At 43.6% G+C, this 27456-nt stretch overlaps 1 protein-coding gene across 1 annotated transcript in view; it reads left to right on the top strand.

The window, feature by feature from the left end:
- The first annotated feature begins 3806 nt into the window (after positions 1-3806).
- YIF1A (Yip1 interacting factor homolog A, membrane trafficking protein) overlaps positions 3807-27456 on the top strand; it is a 103013-nt gene continuing 79363 nt past the window's right edge. The window contains exon 1 of the mRNA XM_069207923.1: positions 3807-3937. The gene's annotated coding sequence lies outside the window, so the exon portion shown is untranslated. The remainder of the gene's footprint in view (positions 3938-27456) is intronic.

Below are 27456 nucleotides of genomic sequence, written 5' to 3' on the forward strand. Positions count from 1 at the left end.
GTTGAGACTTTCTCTATCGAAGCGATCTATGATCATGAAAGAGTTACTGAGAGCCCTTGCCTCTCCGAGTATATCATTGAGGACCATAGCGAGGTTGGTAGGACTTCTAGCCTCTTCTATTCAAGCAATTTTTCCGGGCTCCTTACATTACAGGGCCCTTCAAGGGCTAAAGATTCTACATCTAGGCAAAGGTCTCAGTTACGCAGAGCTGATTTCTTTGATGGAGGAGGCCCGAGCAGATATTCTGGTAATTGGAGCACATGGATGCTTGGAACGGAAGAGCGATTTTTACCTCTGTTCCAGAGATAGTTATAGAGTCGGATGCCAGACAATGGGGCTGAGGTGCACGATGTGGAACAGTAGAGACGGGGGGAAGGTGGTATCCAGCAGAACTCTCCCTCCACATCAATTGTTTGGAACTTCTGGCGGGAGCTATCACAATTCGCTCTCTTTCTCCCCACAAAGCCAGTTGTTGCATACTGTTACGTATGGACAACATCTCTGCGGTGCAGTATATCAATCGTTTGGGCGGAACCACATCCCGAATACTAGCGGAGATTGCCCAGGAGTTTTGCCATTTTTGCCTTTGTCTTCAGATTTCGATGATGGCAGAATACATTCCGGAACGTTCCAATGTGATAGTGGATTGGAACTCTCGGTTTTTGAGGGACGGCAGCGACTTGAAGCTGCACCAGTCTTTGTTTTTGACAATTACGAGACATTGGGGAAAGTGTGCGATAGACCTCTTTGCGTCTCGCCTTGATTCTCAACTCCCTCTCTTTTACAGCTGGAGTCCGGATCCGTTAGGCCTGGTGACGGATGCTTTTCATCAGGTCTGGACGACCTCTCTCTCGCATCCCTTCCCCCCCTTCTCCGTGATTCAGAGAGTACTCTCTCAGGTTCGGAGACAGGGGGCGGAAATCATTTTGATAATACCTCTTTGGAAAGCTCAGTCGTGGTTCCAGGTGGCGATGGCACTATCTTGTGCCCGTCCAATCCATCTGCTGTTGTTCCCCTCGTTGCTTCTGGATCCGGGTCTCCTCCCTCACCCTCTAATACTGCAGGGCCTGTTGTCCCTTATGGCGTGGAGACTTTCAGGGGACGTTGGCAACTGGTGAATGTTTCGAGAGAAGCTATCTTCTGCTTATCCCAGTCCTGGGCACCTTCCACCCATAAAAGATATGAGGCTTCCTGGAAGCGATGGGTGGGTTGGTGCAGTGAACAGAGTATTAATCCCCTGAGGGCCCACATTAGCATGATTATCATTTTTTAATCAGATTTAGCTATGCAGGGGTTAAGCTATAGGACTATCAATAATTTTAGGTCAGCTCTTTCAGTGGGGCATCCTCATGTTGACGGCAAACTGGTGGGCGAACACCCATTAGTTTGTAAACTTTTAAGGGGCATCCTGATGGTAAAACGCCCTCAGCCTAAATATTCAGTTTTACGGGATGTTGACATTGTACTTTATTTTCTAAGAAATTGGCCTTGTAATGAAGATTTATTGCGTAAGCAACTGTTGGCCAAACTCACAATTTTATTATGTCTTATTTCACGCAGAAGGGTTTTGGATGTAAGAGCCCCTGACTTAGCAATCAATCAATCGGGGATTTGTAAAGCGCACTACTCACCAGTGAGGGTCTCAAGGCGCTGAGGAGGGGTGGGGGGAGCAGGTGCTGCTACTGTTTGAACAGCCAGGTCTTGAGAAGTTTCCTGAACATAAGAAGGTCTTTGGTCTGGCGCAGGTGGGTGGGAAGAGTGTCCCACGTTTTGACGGCGAGGTGCGAGAATGATCAACCTCCGGTTGTAGTTCTGCGGATGCGTGGGGCGGTTGCGAGGGCGAGGTCGGCGAAGCAGGGATGCCGGGTCGGGGTGTAGAAGGAGAGTCGTCTGTTGAGGTATTCTGGTCTGTTAAGGTATTCTGGTAGAGTATTTACTCCTTCTGGGGTTTCTTTTTTCATTTCAAGACGTACTAAGACTGCTTCAAAAAGTATATCTTATCCAGCTTTTCCACATTACCCTAAATTATGTGTAGTTCAATGCATAAAGCCATATGAAGATTGTACTCGTGAATTTCGTAGAGATACTCGAGGACAATTACTCATTTCCTTACAGAGACCATTCTCACCAGTCTCCTCAGCTACTTTGGCTAGATGGGTTAAATGGTTGTTGAGTGAAGCAGGAATTGATGTCTCCTCCTTTAGGGCTTATTCTGTGAGAGATGCTATGGCCTCTAAGGCTTTTGTAGCTGGTTCTCGTTTGGAAGACATTATGACAGATTGGTCTTCTGACAGTACATTTAAAGTGTTTTATCATAAACCTATTGTAGATGTAGTTTTGGTTGTGGTAGATCAGCTTTGAAATAGCATAATCTGAAGACTCCGGTCCTAACATAGAATGAAAAAAATTCTAGCTTGCGCATCAAGAATTTGCAACTCTATTAAGGACATGGAGGCGAGGATTATCCCACTCTTATGTGATATGTTGTTCAAGTAATATGTTTGATATTTAGTTCATTTATTAAGGTATCAAAAAATGCATATTTGATATCTGTATCAAACATGATTTCCATTCTCATTTAGGCATTCTATGAGACACTACCGATCTGTTTTTTTCTTTATTAGGTACTGATAACAAGAATGCATAAGGATTTGATGTTTCAACGATCAGAACAGTTTGATTGTGGCTTGTTGGAGTCCTAGACAAAGTTTTTGGTTGGATTTAAGATTAGATTCTTCTGGTTGTTTTGTGGTGTTATTGCAATTAAAGAGAAAGGTCTTAAGATTCAAGGACATTTATAAGGACTGTTGACCAGGGATTGGTCGGGTTGGACTACTGGTAAAGTTGGGTGACACAGTTTTTTGGTTAATTGAACGCTTATTAGCTGCAATATTCTTTCAGTAAAGAAAGCATAATCCTCACCTCCATGTCCTTAATAGAATTGAAAGTTATTGACAAGCAAGCTAGAAACATTTTCATTACTGCACTTGCTGTTTCATTGTTTTTTTTTTTTTTAAAGACCCTGACTTCAAAAATGGGACCTTCCCAGTAAGTCATGCCACAAAAGTTTGACCAGCTATCTGACATGCCAAAGAGCACTAGAGGGTGACCAGAATTAGAAAGGAAAAAAACTGGGGCAGATTAGACATAAAAGTAAGACTAAAGCCTTTAGTCTCACTTTTATATGGTGTGTGAGAGATTGTGACCGGGACATTTATTTAAAATTAACAAAAGCGTTTTCGGGTTGACCTGACCTTTGCCCCAAAAACCGAGACATTTATTTAAAATTAACAAATTCGTCGGGACACCAGGACAGTCCTCTGAAAACCAGTAAATCCGGGATGTCTAGTCACCCTACACTAGTATTGCAGCAGGATGCAAAATAAACCAGTATCGCCTAACAAAGGAAACATCCGGTGTCAGTAAATTCTAGACTGCCCACATGTACGTCAAGAAACAGCTATCCAGTGTTTCTTAGGCCACGCGCCGAGTCGACCGCGCCACATAAAGTATCACGCTCGAGTGGGTTTCAAGGCACGGTCTTGTCCGGAAAACAGGGTATCGTTTTTACAATTTACACACACTCGCCCTACATCGTACCCTATCCCTTCACGTCGTCCAGCACGACAACAAAGAAAAGCAGTAGCAACAACAACCTAACCTGGACTCCAATCCCAGCTATAGGCTACCCAGCCAATCGGCACATATGAACTCTGTTTGGCGTATTAGGATTAGCTGCGGTGGCTAAAAAGTTCCAATCAAGGGACACCTTACAAAGTAGGAACGCCCTCTTGTTTCTAAACGACTCCCAGAATATGTACAGCAGCGGGACTGGTTGTTGTGCGACCTGGAAGTGCTAAAAGTACGGACAAAACGATATCCGCGAAAAGATCAGCAACGGATGACGGACAGAAGGATGCCTTCAGCGACTGTGCGTGTAAGTAGTGCCACGTAGTACCTGTGAACTTTTGAAGATTGAAGTGAAGTTGAAAGTGTCTAGTGATTACTTTTAGACAGTTCACCTATGGAATTGACGGGTATCTCCTAGGAGCTCGTTTGACCTTTAGTTTGAAATACTTAAATTTGAACCAGATTTGGTGAATATCTTAGTCGAGAGTTGACGTGACATAAAGATACGGCTTAAAGATTCCGGTGGGATCTCCACAACTCATATATGGAAATTATTTGGGAAATTGTGTTTTAAAGCCGGTAGCTAGACGTGCATATTTTTCGACAGGGGGAATGGGCTGAGAATTTGGGATTTTTCAGGTGGCGGTCCTCTCAAAGGCAAATTTGAGGGAAGCATATTGTAAAACCTAACTAATTGAAAAGGTTGTTACTAACGTCACTCGGTTACTTTTCACTTCATGTGTGTGTGTGTGTGTGTGCGTGTGTGTGTGTGTGTATATATATATATATACATACATACCACTTTCAGTTCCCGGTATGTGTTCGTCCACCCATTAACTGTTGGAGTACCTAAAATAATTCTACTGTTGTGGTTATTATTTTATTTTTACATACCGGTTTGAAAGCTTGGGACACCTGCTTCCTTTTTGTTGGTACATGGATTTGTTTTAATTTCGTTTGAACTCTATGATCTAATCTGCATCAACTGAACAACGGCTAACCGAATCAAATTATACGCTACGTTAACCCGTACACTTGCCGTCTTACTCAAACCACTGTGGTACTTTTGCTAAATTACCCTCTGTCTACTGCATCTAAATTACTGCGTTTGCCCCTTGAAAAGTCCCCGAGAGTCTCTGACAAATGCACAGGGCTACACATTATATACTGAAAGAGAATCTTTATTATCATGTTATTGGTAATGGGGTTTCTATACATTAAAAAAAATATGGGGTACCTCTCTCTTTGATTAAACAGTTACGTGAGAGATTAAGCCATAATTGCACAAATATGTTTGTCGTCGTCCAAGGAACAACCCATTTCCTTTACCCCACTGCAATGAGAGTGAGCCTACACGAAAGAAAAATATATGGACTCCGTTAAACACTGACTGAAGTTGTGGGCAGCTAAGCAGCATCCATGAATTATTATGCTCTATGTGGAATTAGTCGGCTATCAGACAGACTGGGAATAAAAGTGACATCTTAGTTGTTTACAAAAACAAGTGTCATGTCCTTTGGCCTAGTTTGGTTCTGTTGTTGGCAAAGGCTGCTCTTCAGCGAGGTAAAAAAAAATACAGCAATATCTACAGTAGGGGTTTCCAACCTAATGAGAGCTACTTCTGATCAGTGAAAATCATCTCGAGTTACTGAAGGCCAAGCAATTCACGCGTTGTTACCAGACACCCCTCTTCCCCCAGTTTATTGTCCCTGGAATCCGCTACTATGATTGGAACAAAATACGGTGAGTAGGAGTATTATGACAGGGCTGTCGTGTGTCAGTGAGTGTATGGTCTGTGGAGATGTATAAATATGTGTGAATGAATGTATGTTTACAGGTGACTGCGACCCTGTACCACATTTCACAATATGTGGTACCATTACATGTACAACACAAACATGCAGCCGTTTTTATGGGAGAGCGCAAAGCGATCAGTCCCATGCTGTAATCTCTCTTTGGGCTTCTAACCACACCCATGTCACATCACTCACTTTCATTGGTTCGTGAGCTTGCCTTTTAAAATTCCCTTGCTTTCATTTGTGAAAGGCACGCATACGTCATGCCTTTTCTGGTGTTTAGCCCACCTACACAGCACCGGTAAACTACTGAAATCATTAGAGGCTCGATGTTTTCAGCATGGTTTCTGGACTACTGTATCTTTTTATTTTCCACGCAGCACGATCACGCTAGGTTTTACATAGCACAGTCGGGCTGGGTTTTTCCATTTTCAATTTCAGCGCGATTGCGCTGCATTTTACATAGCGCAATTGCACTGTTTTTTTCCCTGTAATTTGTGTGGTAAGAAAAGTCTGCTTAGGAGTTTACAACGCTAATAGCTCTAATTGGAGCAAATGCGCGGGCCATTGCATTGCAAATGCTTGTTTTCAAATGGGAGAAATGTAAAGTGCAAAAAAATGTCCTGCAAAAATGTTCATAATAAACAACATTTTTCTGGGCTTGATAGAGTATTTTGCTGCATTTAAAGTTTCTCCCATTTAAAAAATAAGGCTTTATTTTTCAGTTATAAATATGGCAGCGTTTCTACCAGTCACTAGGAGCAAGATATCTGCTTTGTGTAAATGAGGCACTTTGAAATGGGAGAAAAGTCGACTGAAGAGTTAACTTTGTTTATGTGTATTTCATAAAAAACAAAAAAAAAGCATTTTCTTCTATGTTAGTGTCACATTTAAGTAGCAACAAAAATAGAGAGGGGACCCTCCTTTATCCAAAATACCGGGGGGGGAACAGGGTACCGTAACACAGTAAATTTATAGAAAGGTAAACCTTTGCTGGACCCATAGAAGGAGGCTTTTTATCGAATAAAGAGTATTGATCATTATCGATAGGCCGATTCCTATCAATATCGGGACAGTTCCATTTTTATAGACAATTGTATATGTCTTTTGTTTGTTTCCCTTTTATTGAATTTTACTTGATGTGGATTTTATGTCATTGATGTTTTAATACTTATGTGATTGTCTTGCTATTGTATGATCTGGGATTTTGTTCAGGAATTTTATTAAATACTTACTTTTTGATTCCTTTTGATTTTAAGCTGATCAATAGAGTTTCATTGTCTGTGTGAGTGAGTTGTGACTGGTTTAGCTTTCCCGGTGGGGATCTTTCTATACATTTACAGTGTCACATTTAAGGACAGCAGACATTTTGTTCGTAGTGGCCTGTAGCCATGATGCATGTTCATAACAGAAAGATAGTCAATTCGATTCAAAACAATCTTTATTCGGATTTTACTCCATAAAAGAGAAAAAGAAAGGAAAAAAGAACAGTCTGTTTAAAATAAAAGGATATACAATAAAAAAAATTCCAAGTACATTACTAATAAAGAAGGTAAAAATCTTTGTTGTGACAAGTTATGCGATTACTCATTCTCATATCGGAGTTTTTCTAAATAGGACAACTTTTTCCTCTGCTCAATTGCATGTAAGATAAATTTTATCACTGCTTCGCATTTCTCATTCGTATCCAGTTTAAATAAATAGTTAAAAGCTTCTCTGCAATAAAATAACTTATTAATAATAAATAGTGGTTTTAAGAATTGTTTCCTAATATCATGATAAAATTTACAAGATAAAATAAAGTGCGTTGTAGATTGTGCAAATCGTCCCACACAGGGGCACTTCGGTAGGCTTTTACTCCAAATTCTCATTTTTGGGAAGGCTACTAAAAAATTTAACATTCGAAAACGTAATCGGGTCAAATAAAATCTATGCTGAGTGTTCACAACTGTCAATAAATAATTTGGTATAACCTCATTGTTTTCGATCATGTAAAGAGCTACCGTTGATTTCATGCATTCTCCGTTTCCTCTTTCGCTAGCCCTCCAAGCCATTAAATGATATTTCAGTTCTTTCTTGCTAAATTGGAGAACTGTGCCTGGGTTGTCTAAGTTAGGTGTTAGATTTATACCTCTCAATAGATCTTTTATGTGCATGAACCATGGGATTCTGTCCCGGTGTTCTAATGTAAGGCAATCTTTAATAATCTTACGGGTGAAATGCGCCCCTTCCTTTGACCAAATACCATGCCAAGCCGACAACGCATTTATATATATTGAATCCTCCACGTAGGGACTACCCAATTCCTTATGTACCATGTATGTGGAAGTGGTGTTTGGGACTGCAAGTAGTCTGTTAAAAAATGTATTCTCTAACACTTGTAATGAATGGATCTCGGGTATCGAGCCCCAAAGGGCAGAACCATATATAATGCTGCTGATTGATTTACTTTTGTAAATTTGCAGCATTTCCCTTAGGGGTTTATTACCAATTTTATTGGAGAATCTAAAGATTGCCTCCGTTGTCCTAATATACTTCATTTTGGTAATTTCTAAGTGTTGTTTCCAGTGTCCCGTGTTAGAGAATTGTATACCCAAATATGTAAATCCATTCACCTCTTCGCATTTGTGGCCCTTAATAACATAAGTTTTCTTCCTAGCCTTTCCCTGTACACATGTCATAACCACTGTTTTACTCAGATTCAACATCATATCTCTTTCCTCCATAAATTCCGTGAAGCCCTCCATTAGTTGCTGTAGCCCGTTTGCCGTTCGTGACAACAAAACTGCATCGTCTGCATATAAAAGAATTGGGATAGAGCAATTTCCTATTTTAGGGCAATCAATTTTTAAGTTTTTTAAGTGGGCATCTACACCATTTATATAAAGAGAGAATAAGGGCGGCGCTAAGACACAACCTTGGCGTATTCCTCTCCCTATCCTAAAGCCTGGCGTGCATTCTCCATTTTTTTCCATATCTCACCCGTGCTGTTAGATTATTATATAGTTGTGCCAAGAAGCTTATTATATCAGAGGGTGCACCCATATCTATTGAGACTTTCCACAACTTAGCATGATTCACCGGATCGAAGGCACTACCAAGATCTGCAAAACAGAGAAATACATGACCCTTCTTTGCTATTGTATACTTACTTATTATTAAATTAAGATTTATACATTGTTCCAGGGTGCCTACCTCAGGCCTAAACCCCAATTGAGCCTCTGTAAGTATATGATTGTTTGTTGCCCAGGTTTCTAGTCTTTCTACAAGTACTCTTCCCAGCAGTTTAACAGAGGTATCCAAAAGTGAGATTGGCCGATAACATTTGGGGTCGCCTCTATGACCCTTTTTAAAAATAGGGACAATTATACTTTCACTCCATGATGTTAAAATATATCCCTTTGTCACACACAAAAAGACTTGGGTCAAGATAGGGCTCCATAAATCAACGTGTGTCAAATAGGCATCTACTGGCACCCCGTCAGGGCCTGGCGCCTTCCCTTTCGGGCATCTTCCCATGGCAAATTTCACTTCCTCTAGACTGACTGGTTTCAAGAAGGGTGGGTTGATCTCAATTATCCCATTATTTGGCGGGTGAATAGTCAGATTCTTTGGGTTAAAAATTGATCCAAAGTGAGAAAGCCATTCCAATAAAGGAACATGTACTGTTATTTCGAGTGCATCACTATCTTTTAGGAAAGGCTGGTTGATTGTTTTCCAGAATAGGGTACTATCTTTTAGTGTCGTTGCTTGTTCAAGATTTGGCCATGCCCTAGCTCTCAGATGTGCCTTCCTGGTTTCTAATGCGTGTTTGTAATTAGAACGTTTAATAATTACTTTTTCTCTGTTTCTTGGTCGGGCCTGCAGGGCTTGTTTTAATTCCTTACTGGCTGATGAGCAATTGTGATGAAACCACCCCACTTTACCACTCTTTTTACCCCCCGAAAATCTCAGTAAACTTCCTGCAATGGCAATTCTAAGTTGATTAAAGGACCCTAGTATCAATTGTGAATTTTGATTATATTCTGTACATATGATGATTTCTTGGCGGTGTTGTGTCACCACTTTGTTCATCACGTCTGTTTCATTTATCCCAGTCCATTTTATCGCAAATCCTTTTCCACTTCTTATTCCTATATCCATTGCTAGTCGTTCACCTATATTAAAGGGTTTAGCTAGTCTCATAGTATCAGGGGGTAGTGGTCGCTATATATAGTGGGCTCAATCTTCAGTGAAACAACCATATCCAAATAGCTCTTTGACATTAATATGTGGTCGATTTGTCGAGAAATGCCCTCTTCCTACAAACGATGGGAGCTTCTCTCCTTTATGCCCATCTTGTTCCATCAACTCTAGATCATGTCTAAATAATATTTCATTCAATGCAGTTCCATAGTTATTGTGTAAAAAGTGCAATTGAGTACATCCGCATGTCTCCCCTATGGTATTCTTGCATATCCCGATATTAAAATCTCCAGCCCATATTATTATGTAACTTGAAGTTATATCGTTTACAAAAGCCTGTAAGTCATCTTGAAGACTCGATGCCACTACTCTATTAGTGCCATCAAATTTGTTGTTGTAATAGTTTATTAATACAATTCCTAATGTCCCATCTATCCAGAAGTATAGAAACTGGTAGTAGGGGGAGTCGAGGGAGGATTTCACCAGTAAGTAGGGTACCAATGTTGAAATAATGATTGCTAGACCTCCCTTTGCCCTACCCCTAACTGAAGCCGAGGCTGGTGAGGAGAATGTGGCATAACCGTCCATAGAGAAGGATCCCGTGTGCCATGTCTCTTGTAGGCAGATTATATGTGATGAACTTATTATAGTCTGCCATTCCTTCTTAGTTATTTTCGTTTTTACTCCAGCTGTATTCCATGACATGAGTGTAATTAGGTCTCCTACTAGAGCTCCCCCATCTGGCTCAATGTCGCCATTACCATTTGGAAGTTTGGATATGGGCACTATAGTGGTAAGTCGTGTTTTGTTATGCATCGGAATTGTTTTCCCACTCAGGTTCTCCTGCAGTCAATCTAGGTCTTCCATGTTACTCAGGGGGGCAAAACAGTTGGAATACTCCCGTTTATTATGCCTAATCAAAATACTGGATGTATTCTGTCACCCCTTTTTCTATTATGCCTGTAGTGGTCATCATTCTGTAAAAGTATCCTAGGGGAACAGCCATAATTTCCCTCCTCAGGTGTTTACAGTTCCGATGTCTTATATCCAGGTCTGCTAGTAGTTTGCCCACAAAACGGGGATTACGAAAGTTGACCACGATACAATCTCCCTCTTCTTCCTCCAAGTTTCCCACCCAGTCAACTCTCCTTGCATATAAGATCTCTCGAAATAATGTGTCTGGAGTACATATGTTCCCTGACATCCAGTGTATTACCTTGTTAAGTATATCCTGCCAGGTCTCGACAATATATGGGCCAAGTTTGGGAACATTTTTCAAAACAATTGTATATGGGGTTGCATCTGGTGGTAGTTGTAACACCTCTTTCATGGGTCTATTCCTAATCAAGGACTTGCGTCTCTGGTTTCTATCTATGGACTCTGTTCAATAGGTCATAGGTGCTTTGTACTGGGGGATTTCTTCCTGTGTGGGATGCTGACATTTCATGCTCCTTTTGTTGGAATCTACAGCCCCTATCATTGCTCTATCCCTTAGGGCAGCAGCCTCTTGATTCTCATTTAATGTGAGGTCACTGCTAGGAGATAGAGTTTCTGGTTTGGTCATTGAGTTAACACTTGCTTCTATCTTGGTTATGCGTTCTTTTATCTCCTTAAATTCTGACAATATTTTTGTCTCTATATGATCTAGTTTGCCATGCAGTTTTTTAAAAAGAGTTTCCACGCCTTTTTGAAGGGGACCATCGTTCTCTGATGGTAGTGCTACTGCCTGACCCCCATGCATTTGTGTAATTTTTTTGTTACTCTTAGGAAGCTGTGAGTGTACTACCATGGATTTAGATTTGGTAATCTGAACATTTCTTTTTTTCTTGGGTGGTGAAAGGATTTGGTCGTCTGTACTATTTGGTGAGTCATTTTCCTCTATTGTAACTGTAGGAAGTAAGGGACCTAAAGAGAACCTAGAGTCTGGCCCAATAGTTTTTCCTTCTGAGGCTTTCAACTCAGAAGTTAGGCCTGCAGCCTCAGAGCTCACTTCGGCGATGGCCACATGTAAAACATTTTTTGTTGCCACTAGACGTGCTTCAGCATTAATGATTTCTTCATTTATTTTTCCCATGGCGTCTGTAAGGTAATTAGTGACTGTATTAGTACTTCTCTGGGTTGTGGTGTTCATATCATTCCCTATTTGGTTTTGCTTTCTCTTCCCCATTATGAATGAGGGGTTAACTATGGAAAGCACTCTTAGCTAGTTGTAGACAGGGTATATATAGTTCCTAAAAACAAATAACAATAGAAAAACAATAAGAAGTGCCCAGCCTTCTCCTGCTCTGGTGAGCACGAAGCAGCGGTGCAAAAAGTTATTTTGGGCTTCTACTCTGGCTACATCACCAAAAACCCGGCTGCAAGTCTGAGTTCGAGCAACTCTTAATAGACCTGAGGAAGCCAATATCAGTAGTGACCGATAGAAGGATGTCAGGGGGGTGGCCCAGCCCAGCCTCTGTCAGGCGCTGACGGGCGCACGACGGGCCCGCCCTTCGCCCGGGTGCGTCCCGCGCGCGGGAACGCGGTAGTCCAAATTTAAAGGGCTCCTGCCCTTCAGATCAAATTAAAGGGCTCCTGCCCCTTTGCAAATGCTGCCGCCGCCTCCCTTCACAGTGCGGCGCTTCCCGCAAGGCGGGAACGCGGTAGTCCAAATTTAAAGGGCTCCTGCCCTTCGGATCAAATTAAAGGGCTCCTGCCCCTTTGCAAATGCTGCCGCCGCCTCCCTTCACAATGCCGCGCTTCCCGCAGGGCGGGAACGCGGTAGTCCAAATTTAAAGGGCTCCTGCCCTTCGGATCAAATTAAAGGGCTCCTGCCCCTTTGCAAATGCTGCCGCCTCCTCCCTTCACAATGCCGTGCATTTGTTAAAATGGAAGGAATTTTAAAGTGAATAAACTTGCTTGAACACTGAAAAGATTGGCTTAATTGAAAGTAGGGAAAAACATTAAGAATTGATGTATCCTAGAAACATTCTTTTTCACTTTCAATATCTCTCATTTAAAAAAAAAAGACTTTTCAGTTATAAATATGGCACGGTCTACCAGCCACGGAGAGCAAGATGCCTGTTTGTAAATGTGACACTTTGAAATGGGAGAAAATTAAATTGAATAGTTAACTTAATCATTAAGTTAACTCTTCATTTGAATTTTTTCTTAAGTTAAAACATTTTGTTCTCACGCTCTAATATTGAGTTGACAGCAACTCTTAAGAGTTAAATACTGCTGTGACCCACCTGGGTCTTAATTCTGAGTGGAGCACTGCCTTTCACCGGCCTTGCTGTTTGCAGCCTGATGAGAATGTAAAATAAACGCAGCCTTCCCTTATCTTTAAAAAGAAAAAGCAACACTTGTTTATAGGTATTGCAGTACTTAGTTAAAAAATAACTCCAGGCTGGGAGCTACTCTGGCAGTTTCTGCAAGCTACTGGTAACTCGTGATTGGTTGGAGAAACCTACGCTGGAAGTTAAGGAACTAGACCGTCAAACCTCAAAAAGTGTAATTTAGAGGTGAGCCAATGAAAGAAGGACCCTAGCCTCATCGAGCGAGCAAATACACATTGAAATTATTTCTCTGCAAAAGCTTTACCCCCCTCAATTCCCACAGTACTTGACCTACTCTTATCTCCGCTTGCGGTAGACAGCGTAATATTGAGAATGTGCAGATTAATAGTCCTGAATGCGGGTGATACAATGATATTGACAGGTCTGTGCGGTCTTCTAACGTCTGATTGATGTGGGGTCTTGTGCGATACTGGTTGTAGGGTCCATATAAACTAAGCATGTTTTTGGCCAAAAGCCCTCCAGTTCGGCATTTGCACCCATTTAAAATGTGTATTATTTTTTTTTTTTTTATGTACTCATAGCATTTTAGGAATGTGAAGTTTTTTTCAACTTCTAAAATGGGGTTCCATATGGACAACGATTTGGTATCTGGAAGGGTCTCGTTGTAGGTGTTAATTCTAAAACAATGAATCAGTATCTAATGTAACAATGTTTTGTAACTGAAATCTGGTTGTAAAATATCAAAAACTTGCAAACACCTTGAATGAGGAGTTATTGTATTCACAAAAGGGAAATGGTCCCCTTTCACTTTGAATAAAAAAATAAAATAAATAATTACCATTAGGCAGTGGTTTTATTAAGGAAAATCGGCTGCGTTAAAAATAAATAAATGCTGTAATCAAAAGCAGTCAGATGTGGTGGTCTGCTGACCCCAGCAGGCCATCATCCCTGTAATGGCCTCAAATCATAGTGACTCTCATTTGTGATCTAACTCATTAATATTCATGAGGTAGGTCTAAGAGTTAGAATTTAAAGAACAGACTTATTGGTACATAGGTTGCTTCATAAAGTTCTTTAGTGGTCATAACAACACTAGCTACAATTTGCTACCGGGAATTCATACATTTGGCCCTAGGTACCTCTTTGTTTTCACACTTCACACTTTGCTAGATATAGCACAGTTGTTTCTTCTATCTCATAGTTTGACCCAGTAGGATATGATTCTTCTGTTTTTGCTTAGGTATTTGAAAGTAAAATTTTTACTAAAAAACATTATTTTTGAATTAGTACCTCCTGTCATTGTCTCATTGGTACAGTGCAGCAATTCCTTTTTCTTTCTTCTTTTTTTTTTTTTTTTGTCTAGGTTTTGACAGGGAAGCCATCAAACAGAGCTATAGCCAAAAAAAAAACTCTTTCAGCCATTGGCTTATGTCTCTGTCCATCATATCTTGGCTCAGACACGCAGAGTATATCTCCGCCCTTATGATGTTGGCTATTTGGGTGTATCGTTTCATCTCCATCCAAGTGTGTATATTGAACTTCACAAGGGACTACGTTATAACCATAGACCTCCCTATCCATTCCTGCTGGTACCTGCCTGTATCTCGCTCTAATGTGCTAATATTTTTGTGATGCATTAGCACGTTAAACCCAGACCGTTTAGCTTTGTCAATGCTAGTTGGGTATAGCTTGAAAATGCAACTGTCTGTATGATTTCTTGTTCCAGTACACCGACTGGGCCTTGGGTCAGCCTACTTCCACTATTGGCTTAATTGGTTCAGTCCTCATGACTATTGGTTTGCAACTTTGTCAATCTCATCTTGTCACTCCCCCGGGTAGTAATCCCTCACCTTATGCTAGTGGAAGTTTTGCATATCATGCTGCCTCCAATAGAGTATGCTAATGCAATGTGTGAGGGACCATTTCACTTCTGAAAAGTACACCGAGGCACTTTTACCTCGTTCAGTTCTCTTTTTTTTTTTTTTTTTTTTTTCTCCACTGTAGTTTGGCAATTTTTTTAATTCTTTTAGTACTATGGGCAATTCGTGTTTTTTTTTTTTGGTCGACTTTAGCAGTGCGCAAGTGCTGCTCTTTGACATGTTGTAATCTACTCTGTGGGGTTTAACCACGCCCATCACGTTCCTAGGCCTTGAAAAGTTTCAACACTCCGTCCATCATTTTATTTTATTTTATGATGGTGCCTTGTGCACCTTAAGTGGCTAGGGTATGCCCAGATGTGGATTCCTTGCTTGCTGCGCCACTGGATGCAAGCTAGCCTGGCGGCTGAAGGGTGATATTGTGAAACCGGTTCCAGGATGCTTGAATCATTTCTAAGGAAGACCTGGCTTGGCAGTACAGGCTGGACTGCTCCCACTGGGAGCAGGGTCAAGACTGATTTGCATTTAGTTTGTTCCAAACTGGGGTGACGTGGCATGCAAAATAATGATGTAGTAAACCCAGATCTGTGACAGGGGGTGAGTGTTTGAAAAGTTTCAACCCTCGGTCATCATTTTATTTTGTGATATTGCCTACCTTTCAAAATTCCCTTGATTTATAAGGTAAATGCTTTACGTTTGTCCCACCTTGACGCTGCTCAGTTACGCCTTGCAGACTGGCCATGTTACATTGATTATTGCACCATCGGCCAGATACCTTAGTATGGCGCACTTTTACTTTGCCTTGCTGCTTCCCGCTGCGTGGCCATATGCTGTTTCTTCCCCTTCCTTGTTTTAGGCATTCCACTGTCTGCGCACAAAGGCTGCAAGCTGGAGGGGGTTCTTTTTAATTTATTAAAGATATATATTTTTTCTTTTTTGAACTTTCATATAGAGCAAACTTGATCTGAGAAGCACTTTATGTGAAGTTTCATAAAGCGCAACCTCCATCCGAGGAGGGCTTTCAAGAGGGCCACTTTACAAGTTTAGCTGTTGAAAAATATACAAACTGGAGCATTTACAGCAAAAATACACACAAAAATCCTCAGAGGCTCACCTGTCACAGTGGGAGAGCCTACAATATTTACTGCACCCGGAAAACTTTGCCCTTAATGCTTTGCAGGGCCAGGGATGTGGAATTCCTATCGCCCGACGCCCGGGACATCTTGTTTGGGGTCAAGGGCAACAAGTTTTTATGTTTACTTTGTCCTTGGGACAAGTAGGCCCAACCCCCTGCAGCACAAACCCTTTGGCTGCCTGTTTACAGAGAGTTGAACTCTCTGCAGTTGAGGTAATGTGTTTCCAAAAGATAATGCTGTTCGAACTTGTATTTATGGTTCATTATTTGAAAGCCTTCATTATTAGGGTGCGTGCTGTAAATAAATGTTTTAAGGTCACACTTCACTACTGACGTTGGTTCCAGTACAAAAAAAAAAACATGTACACACGTTTGAAAGGTTTAGGCTAAGAGGCTAAGTATAATGCTCCCAGAATGCTCTCAGATTATATGCAAATGAAGTGTCATTTAGTAAAATGTGTTGATGCATGCTAGTATTTCCCGAAAATATTTCTAATGGAAAATCAGTGTAACCATTTTCAACACGATTATGGGAAGCATGAAAATAAACAAACACTGACAAAGTAAACTGATCTGACATACTTTTATAAGTCTTTTAGTTTCATCAATGCGTGTCTTGTTTTGACATGGCTTTTGTAACACTTTATTGTTGTGGGAACTACCAGGCCCTCAACATTGTAACAAACATTGGCAAAACCCCCCCAAAAAAGTTTTTGAACTCTTAAAGCACACGTTGCCACCAGCGGCATAACAAAGGCCCTGCAGCCGCCCTCCAGGGGGCCCCGTCAGCACAGCACCTGCCCTGAGTGAGTCTGGAGAGGAGGCTCCTCCATGTTCTTTGCAAAGGGGCACCCTTCAGTTTCGTTACGTCACTGATTGCCACTATAGTTCCTGACACTGAACAAAACTACTTTGTGTGGCAATATGCTCCTTGTGGAAGAGCAGAATGCGATCACTCATAGTAAAGCCAGCCGAAAGAGAGAGAAATAGAAGTTTAATAAAAACAAAATATCTTTGTTAACACCAGACCTAATTAGGGACCAAGACCCACATGTAGGTAGCTTTTTGCATGTCGCAAACAGCGACTGTCGCTGTTTGCGACGTGCAAAAAGCACATTGCGATGCACAAACCCAGCTTTGCGATTCAGTAACCTGGTTACCGAATCACAAAACGGGTTTGCGACTCGCAATTAGTAAGGGGTGTTCCCTTCCTAATTGCAACTCGCAGTGCAATGTACCGCGAACGCAAACCAATCGCAGTTTGCACCCATTTGAAATGGGTGCTAACACTTTCGCAAAAGGGAAGGGATCCCCATGGGACCCCTTCCCCATTGTGAATGTCACTGTAAACATTTTTTCAGAGCAGGCAGTGGTCCTGCGGACCACTGCCTGCTCTGAAAAAATGAAACAAAAACGTTTCATTTTTCGTTTTTGTTATGCATCTCGTTTTCCTTTAAGGAAAACTGGCTGCATTACAAAAAAAAACCAAAAAACTGCTTTATTGAAAAGCAGTCACAGACATGGTGGTCTGCTGTCTCCAGCAGGCCACCATTCGTGAGGGGGTCGCAAATTGTGACCCACCTCATGATTATTCATGATGTGGGCATTTGCGAAGCCCTTGCGAATCACAGATGGTGTCAAGGACACCATCCTACATTCGGATTTGCGACTCGCAATTTGCAGGTCACAAATCTGAACCTACCTACTTGTGGCCCCAAATTCTTAAAGAAAGTCACAAAAGTGCACCCATGGTATATGTCGTACCCCTATAAAATATTTGTGAACTGTATTTTAGCGTGGGTAAATACGATGTGTAGATGTGCTCATGTGAAAATCTATTGAGCATTTGCAAGTTCATTTTCCCTCCAGCCACTTTCTTCCCAACCCTGGAAGAAGTTCTAATTCTGCCATTGTCGGGAGTAAATGTCCAACCTTTCTTATTATGGGAAAATATTAGAGAGAAGCTGGTAAAAATCTTGAAAACATGCAGGTTAGTAGGTTTGCAGACTCAAAGGTGTTCCAGCCCTGGAACTATTGCTTACTGCTTCCTCCAGCCCCAGTATGCAGATCTGCAGAAAGGTGGCAAAATAAGGAAATTGCTACAGTAGGGATTGAAACTCCAAGTATTCAAGCCCTACTATGGTAGTAGCCCTGGCATAATCAGAGAGGCTATTAATTGCTGCCATAATTTGTCGACACACTACATGGCACCAAAGGGACAAGTAGATCTTTTTACAGGACAAGTAGATTTGAGAAGCAACCTGTCCCCTGGACAAGTAGATATTTTAATAAATTCCACACCCCTGAGGGCATTTCTTTTTCAGAACATTTTGGCCCATAACTTAGCCTGTGTTGGTCCTATGACCACCACCAAACCGCTCAGCACGACATGCTTTCTAGGTAATCTTTCAAGGGGCTTGTTTGTAATAGTATTGCGGTCGGCCTGCTAGGCCTGAAAATGCATAAGGCATTATCCCCTCTAGGGGCTACATACATACACTGAATTACTTTCTACCATTCTGTTTTCATGCCATTAGGCCCTCTAGAGGCTGATTATATGGTTACATGACCATGTTTCTTACCAATGCTAGTTTTATTATGGTGTCCTCTAGGGGCTCTTCTCAGTATTACAATCAAAATAAAACAATATTCCCCGCACTAGGAAAATTGATCCATAATGCTTTGCTGGGCATTCCCTTTACAAGACACAACGTCTACTAGATGCCAGGGAATTAAAAAAATAAAAATAGTGGGGTGGTGGCTACCAACCAGTGTGGACCTCGTTATGCCCCCACCCCAACTGAAGGGGGTCTTCCAGCTCTCTCCGTACACTAAAACATCTTATCACACGGCAAGCAAGAGGACATTTGATTATTTTGGGTTTTGGTTTTACATTTGGGCCATGAGAGCTTGGCTTACTCTCAATCGTCCCACTTGGAATTGTGAGGGCTGCACTTTATGGACTTTGGGACACTGCCATGTAGGAAAATCCACAAGACCTAGACACATCTGAAAACTAAACAGCTGGGTGATTCCAGGGTGGTGTGTTTCACATGCCTCCCGTGCCATTTTCTTACCCACAATGCCCTGCAAACCTCCAACTTTGCTGGAAATCACTCATTTTTCCCACAATTTTGTGATGGAACCTTTCGGAATCTTCAGGAATCCACAAAATTCCCGCCACCCAGCATTGTCTCATCTATACAGATTAAAAAAACCCTGCTGCACTTGTCAGCCTAAAAAATGTTTTTTTCAAACTGCCCTTTTGGACCCGCTTTGGTACCCCCTCTATTTCAACATGTTTTTGGCTCTTCCCTGTCAAAAGCACTTGGCCCACCTACACAAGTGAGGTATCATTTTTACCGGGAGACTGAAGGGACCGTTGGGTGGTTTGAAATTTGTCCTGGTGCGGTGCTCCCACATAGCGATGTGGGGGGGAATTATTTTTATTTTTTATTTTTTTAAATTAAATTTGAGGTTTGCTGAGGATTCTAGGTAAGAAAACATTGGGGATCCACGCAAGTCACACCTCCCTGGATGCCCTTGGGTGTCTAGTTTTCAGAAATGTCTGGGTTTGGTAGGTTACCCTTGATGGCCCAGGACCAAAAATGCAGGTGCCACCACGCCCCTGAAAAACCAGATAGTTTTGTATTTGATAATTTTTATGTGTCCAGATAGTGTTTTGGGGCATTTCCTTTCACCAGCAGTAGGCCTAACCACAAAAGTGAGGTACCATTTTTATCGGGAGACTTGGGGGAACGCTGGGTGGAAGGAAATTTGTTGCTCCTCTCAGTTTCCAGAACTTTCTGTCACCAAAATGAGAGGAAAGTGTGTTTTGTCCAAATTTTGAGGTTTGCAAAGGATTCTGGTTTACAGAACCTGGTCAGAGCCCCACAAGACACCACATCTTGGATTACCCTAGGTGTCTTGTTTTCAAAAATGCGCAGGTTTGGTAGGTTTCCTTAGTTGCTGGGTGAGCTAGAGGCCAAAATCTACAGCTAGGCACTTTGCAAAAAACTTGTCAGATTTCAATGTAAAAATGTGATGTGTCCATGTTGCGGTTCCTGTTGCGAGCGTTAGGCCTATCCACGCAAGTGAGGTACCATTTTTATCGTGCAACCTAGGGGAGCACGGAATAGCAAAACAAGTGTTATTGCCCCTTGTCTTTCTCTACATGTTTTCCTTCCAAATGTAAGACTGTGTGTAAAAAAAGTCTTCTATTTGAGAATGCCTTGTAATTCGCATGCTAGTATGGACACCCCGGAATTCAAAGATGTGCAAATAACCACTGCTTCTCAACACCTTATCCTGTGCCCATTTTGGAAATACCAAGGTTTTCTTGATACCCATTTCTCAATTTTTATATTTCACCAAATTAATTGCCGTTTGCCCAGTATACAATGAAAACCCGTTGCAAGGTGCACATCTGTTTTTGGCTCTGGGTACCTAGAGTTCTTGATGGACCTACACGCCTTATACATCCTGCAACCAGAAGAGCCTAGTAGATGTAACGGTATATTGCTTTTGAAAATATGACCTTGCAGGAAAAAGTTAGAGTAAAACGTGGCGGAAAAATGGCTGTTTTGTTTCACCTCAATTTCAATATTTTTTTCATTTCACCTGTTGCTTTCTGTAGGTAACCCTTGAGGGATCTACACAAATTACCCCTTGCTGAATTCAGAATTTTGTCTACTTTTCAGAAATGTTTAGCTTTCTGGGATCCAGCATTGGTTTCACACTCGCTTCTGTCACTAACTGGAAGGAGGCTGAAAGCACAAAAAATAGTAAAAATGGGGTATGTCCCTTTTAAAATGCCAAAATTGTGTTGAAAAATGTGGTTTTCTGATTCAACTCTGCCTGTTCCTGAAAGCTGGGACGATGGTGATTTTAGCACCGCAAACCCTTTGATGCAATTTTCAGGGAAAAAACCACAAGTTTTCTTCTGCAGCCCTTTTTTCTCTTTTTTTTTTTTTTTTTTTTTTTTTTTTTTTGTTGTTGAAAAAAACACATTTTTCGCTGTATTTTGGCTAATTTCTTGGTCTCCTACAGGGGACCCACAAACTCTGGGTCCCTCTAAAATCCCTAGGATGTTGGGGGGGGGGGGAAAAGGACGCAAATTTGGAGTGGATAGCTTATGTGGACAAAGTTATGAGGGCCTAAGCGCGAACTGCCCCAAATAGCCAAAGAAAGGCTCGGCACAAGAGGGGAAAAGGCCTGGCAGCGAAGGGGTTAAGGGCCTTGTTTGTGATAGTATTATAGTAGGCCTGAAAATTTGTAAGGCACTATATTACTTATTGTTTTTCTGTTTTTATTTCGTTATGCTTTCTAGGAGCTGACTATATGGTTACATGACCATGTTTCTTGCAAATGCTATTTTTTATTATGGTGTCCTCTAGGGGCTGTTTTGAGCACTACACTCAGAAAATCATAATGCTTTGCAGGGCATTCCTTTTGCAGAACATGTTTGTCCATAACACACTGTGTGGTGGTCCTAGGACAATTGGACTAATATCAGAATGTTCAGCGCAACACGTCCTTTCGATCTAGAGCATCTCTGGGTCACACACTTGGTTGTGTGTGTTTGGGGGGGGGGGGGGGGCAAAAGTGTAGCATCATCCCCCCCCGACCCCCACAATTCAATGTCTTATTAAGCTCGCCAATGGCTGAACCTTTAGTTTTATAGCTGGGAATACTTTGAGTTTTAAGGGCCTCATTTGTAATAGTATTGCAGTTGGCCTGAAAATGTGTAAGGTGCTATGCTCTCTAAGGGCTACACATATGGTTACACTGCATTATTTTATGCAGTTCTTTCAATGTTGTTAGTCTAGGGGCTGACTGTATGGTTATATGACCATGTTTCTTCTTACCAATGTTATTTTTATAGTGGTGCTTTCTAGGGATTGTTCTGAAAATTAGTCAAGATAATACAATATACACTGCACTAACATTTTTGCCCGTAATCACCGCACAACCTGCTCTTTCTGTCTAGCTCATCTGAGCCCCCACACTAGATTGAGGGGGGGGACCCCAAAATAACTTAAAAATATAATAAATAAATAATAACAATATTTCAATTTTTGCTGCCAAGTGCTTTAATTATATACAGTGCCGCTGGAATTGTGGCAGAGAACCAAATTATGCGGCAAGGCTGACCAATTTATGTGGCAAGGCAAGTCCGGCTATTCATTTACAACACCAATAGCTCTTACTCAAGCAAATTGGAGACCTATTGCATTACAAATGCCTGCTACCTTTTTGTACTTCTAAATTCTTAACTGGTCTAAAATCTCTGCTTCTTGCCACGCATATCTGTGTTTCTACTAGTGCTGTGATGGTAATGGTAGCAGCACTTTGAGGGCCTGCCACAGGTGCCTTTCTTCCTCTGAAGGTCTTTCAGAGTGATCTGTAAATCAGCTCCACGGCGTAGAATAACTCTTGTTAGGTCTTGCCTGAAGCAGCACTTGAGAGAGATTTTGTTTACTAAGGTATTGGAGCCCACCTATTACTTACAGTTTGCTGGCTCCTAATTGGTGTTCACCTCAGGTTTCACTTTCCCTTTGTTTCGCCCTTCTCTGGAGCGTGGATCAAGTAATGATTGTTTCTGATGGATACAACTACCTGTGGATTCCTCACCTCATGAATACTCCCATGGCACCAGCATTCGACGGAAATCTTCTTACTAGTCTCTGCACGTCGACGAGGACGTCACTGTCTCGCACGCGACGCCGTCTGACGTCATACAGGCAATAAGAGGTCCTCGACGACGTGCAGACGTCAGTTCCCTTTTTTCCGTGCATTCGAAACGGTTATCTTTGAGGGAGCAACTGTTACTCTTGCGGTTACAGTGTATATCTTGCTGCGTACTCTTTCTCTGTGGAAATAATGTCGCAGAGAAAGTCTGGATTTAAGCCTTGTCGTGAGTGTGGAGGCAAGATGTCGGTGACGGATCCTCATTCCGATTGCCTTTGGTGTTTGAGCTCCGACCACGACGTCTCGACTTGTGATTCATGTCAGCACATGAATCCGAAGGCCCTTAAAGAACGCGAGGCGAAGCTGTTTATGGCCAAGTCAAAGGAGAAGCATCACAAGAAAAAGTCTTCTCCAAGACATCGGCGTCATCGAGACTCCCGGCGCCGTAGAGAATCTCGGCGTCATTCAAGGGAGGCTCGTTCCAGGTCTCCGGATCGGCGCCGAAGGACATGGGAGGTCAGCCCCACGGTGACGCCGTTGCCCTCTCCGGCGTCTCCAACTTCGCCTGGACAGGCGTCGGTGATTGAGGTATTGGAGCCTCAAGTGTTTTCTCCGGCGCAGACGCCGAGGCCGGCGTCGGGGTCGCCTCAGAGTCAGGCACCCCAGTATCTGGCTTTTCCCACCCCTGGAGCCGATAGTTTCGCATTCTTGAATGCGATGTATGCCATCTTCCAACAGATGGCTCCAGGGGGTGCTCCGGCTGGGCCTTTGGCCTTTTCTTTGGGTGATCCTGCGCCTCTTCGGCCGGCACCCTTTATGTCCTTTCTCCCGTTTGGGAACGTGGGCTCGGCGCCAGTGTCGGCGCCGGTGGCGGCTTCGGAGGGATTGGCCCCAGGGATTTCCATCCCGTCGACGTCGAGATTTCGGCCTGTGACTCCGGTGGGTCCATCCGTTTCAACTGCTCTTCAGTCGGCGCCGAAGTTACCTGTGGCGCCGGATGCGGCGTCGGTGGCTTCGGAAGATCGGCGCCGATCTCCGACTTCGGCGGAGGTATTGTCGACTCCGCGGATTGAGCAACGACTGCATTCAAGGAGGCGTGCTCTCCGGATACTATAAGAGCAGGAGGACCAACGAGCCCTAGAGGAAGGAGAGCTAGAGGACTCGGGTGATGGGCTGCGTGGACTGGAGTCGGCCAGTGGGCTGGACACTTCCCCTGAGTGGGACCTTTCGTCCCCGGGGGAATATACAGAGGAAGCTGCTTCCTTTCATACAGTGGTACGGAAGGCAGCTAGTTTTTTGGACCTGCCTTTGCCGGTGGTGGAGGCGAAACAAAACCTTTTGACAGAGGTGTTGCATCCGGCCTCAGCCGCGGCGGAGCCTCTATTACCTTTTAATGACGCTCTGCTGGATCCGGTTTTAGAGGTGTGGAAGAAGCCGGCATCTTCCCCAGCAGTTCACAGAGCCGTGGCCAGGAGGTATCGGACGGCTCCAACTGATCCTGGTTTCCTATCTAGGCACCCTACGCCGGAGAGCTTGGTTGTGCAGGCCTCCTGTTCGTCCAAGTCAGCGCCTGGTTCTTTTCCGACGGTGCCTGGGGACAGAGACTCAAAAAAGCTGGAGGCGCAGTCGAAGAAGATTTTTTCGTCCTGCAGTCTGGCATTAAAAGCCACCAATGCAACCTGTATCCTGGGGAGGTATATTCATGCTCTGATGGATGACATCTCCTCTTCGTTTACAGAGCTTCCCCAGGGTCTTTTGGATCTTGTCTCTGATGCCCAGGCTGCTGCGACCCAAATTATCCAGACGGGACTGGATACCACCGACTCGGTAGCCAGAGCAATGGGCACAACTGTGGTGGAAAGGAGACAGGCCTGGCTCCGTAACTCGGGCTTTTCGGCAGATGTACAGTCCACATTGTTGGATCTCCCGTTTGATGGGGACAAACTGTTTGGGGCTAAGGCTGATTCGGCCTTGGAACGGTTTAAGGAGAGCAGGGCCACGGCTAAGTCGTTGGGACTCCAAGCTCCTTCTTCCACGGCCTCTTCCAGATTCTTCAGGAGGTTTCGTGGATTTGGGCGTGGCTCTTCCTCCTCTTCCTTTCGGGGAAGATATCAGCAACCTGCCTCTTCCCATCCCTATAGATCTTTTAGGAGGAGGGGTAGGGTCCGCACCAGGGGAGCTTCTCAGCAGCACTCTGCCTCTTCCTTATCCTCTGGCGGGGTGCAGCAGGGGAAGCAGCCTTAGGCTTCCACCATTTCCCACTCACTCCTCTCCTGTAGGGGGAAGATTACAGCATTTTCTCACCAAATGGGAGACTGTTACGTCGGACACTTGGGTTCTCAGTGTTGTGGGAAAAGGCTACACCCTTCCCTTTCGGGAGTTTCCGCCCCTCATCCCGCCCGCCCTTCGTATTGTTCACAAGAACACCTCCTGTTGCTAGAACAGGAGGTAGAAGTCCTCCTTTTAAAGGGCGCGGTGGAGTTGGTCCCGGAGCAGGAAAGGGGTCAAGGAGTTTACTCAAGGTATTTCCTGATTCCCAAGAAGGATGGTCGTTTGAGACCAATTCTGGACCTGAGGATCTTGAATTGGTTCCTCAAGCAGGAAAAGTTCAAGATGCTGACCCTAGCACAGGTGCTTTTGGCGTTGAATATGGAAGACTGGATGGTGTCTGTCGACTTGCAGGATGCTTACTTTCATATCCCGATACTCAAGTCGCACAGGAAGTATCTCCGGTTTGTGGTGGGATCGCAACACTACCAGTTTGCGGTCCTTCCGTTTGGTCTTACTTCAGCACCTCGAGTCTTCACAAAGGTGATGTCGGTGGTTGCGGCAGAGCTCAGAAGGAAGGGGATAGCAGTATTCCCTTACTTGGACGATTGGTTGATCAAAGCCAAGTCCCCGGAGCTTGTGTTGCGTCATCTGCAGTCAACAACCCAGTTGTTGTTCGACCTGGGCTTTTCGGTGAACGAGCCCAAATCTCACCTAGAGCCCTCTCAGCGCCTCCTGTTCATAGGGGCAGTACTGGATACAACATTGGGTCGGGCCTTTCCTCCGCCTCAGCGGATTCAAGATATTCAGGATTTGGTTCCAATGTTTCGAAATGGAGCGGTAGTTCCAGTCCTCAAGGTCCTTCGTCTGCTCGGTCTTTTTGCCTCCTGCATTCTGTTGGTCACGCACGCTCGCTGGCACATGAGGGCTCTTCAGTGGTGCCTCCGAAGGCAGTGGTCTCAACACAGAGGGGATCTCGAGGGTACTGTCAAGATCTCCAGAGATGCTGCTGTGGATTTGAAGTGGTGGATTGCAAGCAACAATCTTTCACAAGGAAAGCCGTTCCAGCAGTCGCCACCAGTGGCCACAGTCATAACGGATGCTTCCACTCTAGGGTGGGGAGCTCATCTGGGGGATCTGGAGATCAAAGGTCTTTGGTCTCCAGAGGAACAGATTTTTCACATCAATCTGTTAGTTACGGGCTGTACGTCTGGCTCTCAAGGCCTTCCTCCCTTCCCTTCGTGGTCAGTCGGTACAGGTCCTAACGGACAATACTACCACGATGTGGTACATAAACAAGCAGGGAGGAGTGGGGTCGTACCTTCTCTGCAGAGAAGCTCTTCGACTATGGTCCTGGGCAAAGGACCATCGGATTTGCTTGATAGCAAACCATCTGGCCGGAGTTTTGAACGTGCGTGCGGACAGTCTCAGTCGCCACTTCTCGGCAGACCACGAGTGGCGTCTCCATCCAGATCAAGTCCGTTTAATCTTCCAGAAGTGGGGGTTTCCTCGGGTAGATCTGTTCGCCACTCGAGAGAACGCGCATTGTCCGTTGTTCTGCAGCCTTCAGTATCCGATGCAGGAAGCGTTGGGGGACGCGTTTCAAATGACCTGGTGCGGCCAGTTGCTTTACGCGTTTCCTCCCATACCCTTGATTCCTCGAGTATTGAGGAAGATTCGCCAAGACCGGGCTCTAGTAATCTTAATAGCTCCGGATTGGCCAAGGAGGGTGTGGTACTCCGACCTTCTCCAACTCTCAACGTGCCCGCCGCTCCATCTCCCTTTCAGGGCAGACCTCCTCTCAGTCGCAGGGGCAGGTTCTACACCCCAACCTCCAGAGTCTGCACCTACATGCCTGGAGATTGAACGGGGCAACCTGAGTTCCTTCTCTCTCCCGCCTGAGGTAGTGGATGTTATATTAGCGGCCAGGCGACACTCCACTAAATCTATCTACGCTAATAGGTGGTCTAAATTTGTTGCGTGGTGTGGAGAGAGGCAGATTGATCCCTTACATGCTCATCTATCGGACGTTTTGTCTTTTGCTCTATCTCTGGCGCAGAAAGGTTGTGCAGTGGCTACCATTAAAGGTTATTTATCGGCCTTGTCAGCCTTCATATGTCTTCCAGGCCAACCATCTTTATTTAAATCCCCTATTGTTATCAGATTCTTGAAAGGTCTTCTAAATCAATATCCTCCAAAGCCATTCGTTATGCCGCAATGGGATTTGTCCTTAGTCCTGACTTTCCTTATGGGGTCCCCTTTTGAACCTATGCATTCTTGCCCCTTGAGGTATTTGGTTTTAAAAACAGTCTTCCTGATAGCTATAACATCAGCAAGGAGAGTGAGTGAGTTGCAGGCCTTATCAGTAAAACCCCCTTATACAACTTTTTATGGGGATAAGGTGGTGTTGAGGACCAAGGCTGCTTTCCTTCCGAAGGTTGTTTCACCCTTCCATTTGGCTCAGGCAATTACTTTGTCCTCGTTCTATCCTCCGCCTCATCCTTCCAAAGAGGAAGAAAGACTGCACCGTCTGGACCCAAAGAGAGCGTTGAGCTTCTTTATCGATAGAACAAGGGATTTCAGGCTGGAGGATCAGC

The sequence above is a fragment of the Pleurodeles waltl genome, chromosome 9 (assembly GCF_031143425.1).
Source record: "Pleurodeles waltl isolate 20211129_DDA chromosome 9, aPleWal1.hap1.20221129, whole genome shotgun sequence".
Classification (NCBI taxonomy): Eukaryota; Metazoa; Chordata; class Amphibia; order Caudata; family Salamandridae; genus Pleurodeles; species Pleurodeles waltl.